A 7927-nucleotide genomic window follows, 5' to 3' on the forward strand; every position below is an offset into this window, starting at 1 on the left:
TTCGCAATTATTCAAGACATACCACCGAGCCATATCAAAATCTTTCTTTGGTATGGTATCATAGTTTCCATCTCCAAATGGTCTAACACTCTTTGAGAATATGTCCAGAACAACTTCATCTTTGTTACTAGATCCATCATCATTTCGATCTTCACGATTAAATCTAGTTTCGATGCCAGTAAGATACATAGAGCAAAATGTCAAACATTCATCAATAAGATAGCCTTCTGCAATAGAACCTTCTGGTCGTGCCTTGTTTCGCACATAACGCTTAAGCTTGCACAAAAATCTTTCAATTTTGTACATCCAACGATATTGTACTGGTCCACCATACATAGCCTCTTGTGGTAAATGCACAGCCAAATGTACCATAACATCAAAGAAAGCAGGTGTAAAGATCATCTCAAGCTTACATAATATTAAAATTATATCCTTTTCTATTTGTTCTAAGTCATCTTTTCTCAAAGTCTTGCAACATAATCGTTGAAAGAAATCGCCCAACTCAATCAATGCTGAAGAGACATCTTTATTTACAAATCCACGAATAGCTATAGGCAGCAGTCGTTGTAACAAAACATGATGGTCATGACTTTTGAGTCCAGTTATCTTATCATCATCCTCATTTACACGCCGTGAGATATTTGAAGCATAACCATCAGGAAATTTAACTGATTTTAAAAATTTATAGAACTCCTTTTTTCACTTTTTGACATATTATAACAAGCAGCTGGCATTGTATAACTAGAACAATTATTTTGTAACCATAGTTCTTTTCTTATGTTCATATCCTTAAGATCTTGTCTTGCTTTATACGTGTCCTTAGTTTTCCCTTCAATACTCAGTATTGTCCCCAAAATATTCTCGCAAATGTTCTTTTCTATATGCATGATATCTAAATTGTGTCGCAACTTCAAGCTCTTCCAATATGACAACTCAAATAAAATACTTCTCCTCACTCAATTCAACTCTTCAGGAAGACGTTTTCTTTTCTTATTATTTGGGTGTTTTCCTGGTCTATAAGTACTAAGAAAATCCAATTGTTGTAAGACATCATCTCCTGAGAGCTCTTTTGGTTTCAATCTTTTTTCTATCTTACCATCAAATTTTTTGCTTCTTCTCCATGTGTGCTTAGGGTCAAGATACCGGCGATGATCCATGTAACAGATTTTACTTCTTAACTTGTGTGAAGGTGCATCTTTATTGCAAGTAGGACATGCCATGTATCCCTTAGTACTCCATCCAGATAAATTACCTAATCCATAAGAAATAATATATGCGCACATTAGTTTATATTCCTAAACTATACAAAAATTACTTACAATTAGTATACTAGTAAAACTTATCCAAAATCTTCTATTTAACAATTATTTAGGCATCTTGGACAGTAAGGAGTTTAAGAACTTACCATAAGCTAGAAAATCATTTATGGTCCATATAACAGCAGCATACATCTTGAAGGACTCCCCTGTTGATGCATCAAATGTATCTACACCTTCACTCCATAACTCATTCAATTCATCAACCAAAGGACGCAAATAAACATCAATATCCTTTCCTGGTGCTTGAGGACCAGGAATAAGCAATGACATTAACATAAATGGATCCTTAAAACATTTCCAAGGAGGAAGATTATAAGGAACTAGAATGACAGGCCACATACTATAAGTTGTGCTCATGTTACCAAATGGATTAAAACCATCGGTTGCAAGGCCGAGTCTAATATTCCGAGGTTCTTGGGCAAACCACTGATGATTCTTGTCAAATTCTTTCCACTCTTCAGAATCAGCAGGATGCCTTAATACATTTGGCTCATCAAGACGTTTTTCTTTATGCCACCTCATGTCCTCACTTGTTTTTCTTGACATAAATAACCTTTGAAGTCTCGGCTTTAATGGAAAATATCGCAAGACTTTATGAGGAATCTTTTTATCCTTTCCGTTATTAAGTTTCCACCTTGAAGTACCACAATGTGGACACTCTTGTCTATCTTTACGCTCACCCCAATAAAGCACACAATCATATTTGCAAGCATGGATAGAAATGTATCCTAATCCCAAACCTTGCAGCTGGTTTCTAGCATCATAATATGACTTAGGAAGTGTCTCACCATTTGGCAGTGCCTTTCGTAGTAACTCTAGCAACATATCAAATGACTTATTACTCCAATGATTATACACTTTCAAGTTTAGAAACTTTACAAGGAATGAAAGCTTTGAGAATTTCTGACATCCCGAGTATAATTCATGTTCAGCTTCTTCCAACAATTTGTCAAACTTTCTGGCTTCCTTCTCACGCATATTACCACATAAATTAATACCAGTTGTTGTCTCCTCCGAAAAATTGGCAAATGATCTTCCACTGGCATCTTCTAACATAGCGTTAATTCCATCATCGTTGTCATGTTCTTCATCTTCGTCTCCGTCTTCGTCTTCGTTGTAAATTGCTTCATCTTTTTCTCTCCTTTGTGATTGTTCCCCATGGTATATCCATTGCACGTAACTTCCCGTAATTCCTTTTATCAACAAGTGGTCATACACTACTTCTTGTGTTTGAAAATCTATATTTAAACAGTCTTGGCATGGACATCGAACGTTAGAATTTCGATCAAAGTTTGACCGAATGAGTTGCATAGAAGATTGAACACCCTCAATATATTTTTTAGAGAACTTCCGTTCATGCATCCAATCTTTATCCATGATCAACTGCACAAACATATCGAAAAAGCAAGCTAAGTCAGACATGCGGTTATAATTGAGTTTTAACTAGCTCCTTCATAGTCAAATAATTATTATTGTTTCTCACTTCCTCCGTTAACAAAATCTTTTAATATAATATTGATTTTAAGTTCCTTTAAATTTTTCTATTGCAAAAGGTAAATGATTAGTTAGAAACTTAGGGTAATAAGGAAGAATAGAAAGCACATGAACTTACTATGAAGTAAGAAAGGAAGAGAACGAATTAAAACACGATTGGTTTTGCAACAATGTCTGTTCAAGTACGGTTCAGAGAGGAAACCTTTTTATGTGTCCAGAATTAAGGTTGGACCCATTTTTAGCTTCGTTTTCCCCCTAAAAATTTAACTAACAATAGTGAATGCAACATATTCAAATGATTTATTTCAAAAATTGATTTAACTATCTTGGTATAAAATAAAATTTTAAACAAAGGGTGTCACAAGAAATTGAACCAAACATAAAAGGGATCAAATTGGAGAAAAAAATCAACATTCTTTATTTGATTTGATTTTGATTTTTAGATAGTTAGATGCGTGTTTAGGGTCTTTGCTGGAGTTACATATTCGACTTTAGATCAATGTTTGGACCATGGGAATATGAGAAAGGGTCCCCAAGGATCAAGGGGAGTCTGCCGTGAAACATTGAAGCCTATTTAGTTATTTTTAAGTTTGAGATGTAATTTATAGTGAACAAAGTCATGGTGAATTGGTAATTGAGAGGTGGGGAAGTTTCTGTGCAACTTGTTTCTTTCGTATCTCTTTACTTTTCTTTAAATCTTTGTCAGCATGCTTTAGTTAAACTTTTAATTGTCAAATATTAGTATCACATCTAGGACCTTAATAACAAGGAAAATCAATTCTGTGTCTGCATTATGTATTCTACAACAACTGTTAGTAGTAGTATTTTTAAGGCTCTTAAAATATATTGAGCTTTCTGATATAAAACCTTTATGTGTTTCCTTTCTCTGAGTTTATTTTTGTATAAAAGGACAGTCAGCATAGAAAAATTCCGTCTTGCTGTTAGTTGGGAAGCCATAACTACTCTCCGTTAGCTGTCTAATATTGCTTGTCACATCAATTTCTGACTCTGCAATGTTCTGTCTCACAAAACTCTCAAAAATGGCTGCCTTGACAGGAGTTGGTATAGGTAAAAAGCTTTGTTCCACATACATTCATTACCTTTTGTTGAGCCTGTAATCTAATCATGTCAATGTGGTTGAGGTTCAATCACCCTACACATTCATTATTAAGATGATATTTTAGTAATATTTCATATTATTTTCATATTGTGTAGGTTGTGAAGGAACATGAAGGAATAGAGCCAAATAGGATTGAGTTCTACAAAAGCACCCATTACTCGAGTGAAAAAGGATGGTTATCTCTAGAGGCTGTGACTAACTACATAAGTAATATTTTAGTAACATGTCACATGTATTCATTCTATCTTATAATTAATTTAACTGATGTAATATTTTATGTAGAACAAAATGAGAGATTTGAGAGCTCAGTCTATTTCTGAAGAGAATCCAATGACTATTGATGAAATTGTTGATAATGTACTTGGTACAAGATCGGGATATATTAAAGGACTAGGCTATGGTCCAAAGCCTAATACAACTACAGCAACAAAAAGAAGGACAGCAGAATTAGAGGACGCTCTTAGGAGGGCAAAAGAGGATGCTGCTACTGCCCAACATGGTTTACAAGAACGTTTAAATGTAGCTGAAACTGAGGTAGCAGATCAGCGGATACAGATACAAACATTAACTTCTGAGTTGGGTACTTTAAGGGCACGCCAAGAGGAAATATTAAGCGAAATGAAGCGTCATTTTATTGGCTCATCACCATCAAGGTTAGAAGTACTACATCTTTAAATGATAAATTCAATTATAATTCTTTTTTTTTAAAGCAAAATTCACTAGGCAGTGTGCCTAGGGCTATTTTATAAATATCTAAAAATAAAAGCAAACATGTTTGGAGGTATTACAAAATGTAACAAATAAACTTTGCAAGCTACTACTATCCTAAAATCATACTGAAATCTAGCATTATTACATATGCTAAGTATTAGCCTTTGAAGCCTTCTGAACCAATGTGCATGCATTTTGCATCCATAGCCACTTTTGACTTGTACGATCATATCCATTGTGATTGTTTTGGCTTGTTGATTCCCTTCTTGCTGCTGCAGAAACACTTGATTTGCCCAGATGATATGTATGTTTTCCCATGATTGTCTGCATTTCATGAATTTACCTGTAGTAGTCCAGTCTTCATATTTGAGTCCTGCTATGTGCTGTGGTCTATTTCCTTTGCGGCCAATCTCTATTTCAGCTTCTTGTGTTTTTGCTGCCTGAATTCCTTCCTGGTATGTCCTGCTAGTATTTTGTATTACACTTATGCTCCACTTTGCATTCATTGAGTCTGAAATTCCTGTCCAATCTGGCATATGTCCACTGTTTCTGTTGCATTTTCCATCTTGTTGTTGTGATCTCCATTTGGTAGTTGGTGACCTTAGTGAGCTGATTATTATACTTCATGTGCATTAGTAATATCAGTTTATCTTGCACTGTCATCCCAGTTTATCTTGTACTATCATGTGTCCATGCATTTGCCTCCTATTCCTTCAAGGGAATGAGCACAAAGTGCTAATACCACCCTTTGAAGTTGTAGCAAATAGGAGGAAATGATTTCTGACTTCTCTCCTTCATCAAATACCACATAGATATCGTAACTACTGATCACCATCTCCTCCTCTTGGATTTGATGATCTGCAATTGAATATCCTGCTTTTTGCATCCTTGCCTGACCCCCTGTATGAGTTGATTTGTTTTTTGGTTGTAGGTATAAAACACCCCACCAAATCATTGCTCTTGTATGCTTTAGAAAGTCTCCTTGGTTGCTTGCATCTGAAACCAACCATCCTGCATTACTACATAATATCCTCATGTGCATATTAGTCCTACAGAGATTGGTTATTAGACTAGTATAATTTCTCCAATCTTCCATGCTTGTGCTCATCTTTGCTATTCCGTCTAGGGAATGAGCACAATGTGCTAATACCACCCTTGAATAGTTTAGCAAAAGATGAGGCATGAATACAGTAACTTTCCCTGCAAAAAAGAACACACTGTTAGTTAAAAGCATCAGTACTATGATCATCTCCCAAGGGATTTGATCACAGCACTTTCTGCTGACTTTTGTGCCTAGCTTGATCTCCATATTTCTTGACCAATTCCAGTCTGCTTGAAGCCCATTTCTTTTAAACATTCTGTGCTTCTCTTCTGCATTTTGACTTGTTTTGCCACTTCTTTCATGTGACAGTCTTGTTTCCTTCTTTCGACTGTGTCCATTTCTTGCCATTTTGAACTGCATTATAATTCTTTTAGCATCTAAGTTCGAATGTTTTTTTAATGATACAGCGAAGATTGAGCTCCACCAGATTATCAACTTTGGGTACACTTAACTTCACACTATTTAATTTTTTTTCTCATTTTTATTTATTTGTATCACAATTCATTTATTTGTTTCACCAATTAAACTCTACATCTAACAAGAAGTTGTAGTTTATACCAATTATATTTTATTTATACCATGATACCATAAAGTATTAACTTAAATCTTAATTTTTTCTCTATCTTTTATACAGGCATATGAAGCTAACTATTGGATCAAGACTAATTGCAAGTGAAGTGTCACTGCATTCCTCCACTTCTTAGTCCTAGTTTAGGAGTAATATTTCTCAGTTAGACTTCTATGTTGGACATATTCACTTTAGTTATGTTTTTTTTAATTAAAGGAGCTTTTATTTCAATATAGTTTTAATATTAGTTTTATGATCAATGGTGAATATTTTTGTTACCTTTGATTGTTTTTGTTTTTCTGTTATTACCTTGATTGTTTTATTATGTTATTTCAAATTCGTATAACGACGATCTAAAACAAATACAAATATAAACGTCATCAAACATTTGTTATTAGTGACAAAAAAGTTCACTTTTGTATAGTTTTTAGGAATATCACATTTTCGTCACGAAACAAATTAAATTCGTCATAAATTCACTATTTTTAGTGACAAAAATAATTTATGTCCCAAAATGATCTTTTTATTGACTACGAATCAACTTTCTATTTTTTGACAATTGTAATTGTCACTAATTATCATTACTTATAGTGACAACTTCGTTTTGTCAGTAAAAATATTTTTTTTAGTGACGAGATGATAGTTTTAACTACAAAATTATAATTGTCACTAATTATATATTTCGGGACGAAATACTTTTTTGTAGATAAAAGGTAGTCTTTAGTGACAAATTTACGATTTTTCAACTATGAAACACACATAGCTTTAGAGACATTTGACGCCGTCAGTAATTAAACTAATTTTTTAGAGACGAGGCAGTTTCGTCGACATTAATGCACTTTTTAGTGACGAAATCATACTATTAAGTATGATTTTTTGGTACTTTTTATGACAAATAAATCCGTCATAAATATTACGTATTTGGGGATGAATAAGAATTTCGTATTTAATACTTTATTATTTGGCGACGAAACACAAAGTTGCCTTTATATGTTATTAGTGACGGTGTTTTAGAGACGAAAGATTGACAAAAAAATTTTGTCACAAAAAATCTTTGGTGACGAAAAGTGAATCATAGATGACAAAATAATTCATCATTGATAATCAAATTTGTTGTAGTGAGCAAAACCATAATTTCTAAATACTTACATTGGATTATTATTTATGACATTGGATTATTATTTATGACAACTAACTAAGTTTATCATGTTCACTCTCTAATTTCATTGGCATCTCTTTGTTTAGGAATAAGTCTCATTTTAAGAAAGTTTGACCTTTACTATTTTATATTTTCTATTAGAGTAGTGTGACTATATTACAATTGCCAAATTCCAATGCCATAAGAGATAAATGCTTACACATATAACGAAATAAGAGATAAATGCTAAGAATTGCTTCTAAGAGATGACAATATACAAACTGAAAATTCCACATCTAAATGTTAGCCATCAATTAAGGTAGGGATGGCCTAAGATCATCATCAATCATATGAACGTCATAGAGATGGATGTAGAACTTAAAACTTATGTATTTCTATAATATCTCAAGTTAATATACAATAATAATTAGATTTGTACTCATTTATTTATATTAAGTTGATTTCTTAATATTCA

General features: G+C 33.3%; 1 long non-coding RNA gene across 1 annotated transcript; it reads left to right on the top strand.

Annotated features, from left to right (window-relative positions):
- Positions 1–4712: 4712 nt before the first annotated feature.
- LOC109210317 lies at positions 4713–6574 on the top strand. The gene is made up of 3 exons (XR_002065527.1): positions 4713–5099; positions 6154–6187; positions 6381–6574. It is a non-coding gene; the product is annotated as an uncharacterized LOC109210317 (long non-coding RNA).
- The last annotated feature ends 1353 nt before the right edge of the window (positions 6575–7927 follow it).

This window comes from Nicotiana attenuata, unplaced genomic scaffold (genome assembly GCF_001879085.1).
Source record: "Nicotiana attenuata strain UT unplaced genomic scaffold, NIATTr2, whole genome shotgun sequence".
In the NCBI taxonomy this organism is placed as follows: domain Eukaryota; kingdom Viridiplantae; phylum Streptophyta; class Magnoliopsida; order Solanales; family Solanaceae; genus Nicotiana; species Nicotiana attenuata.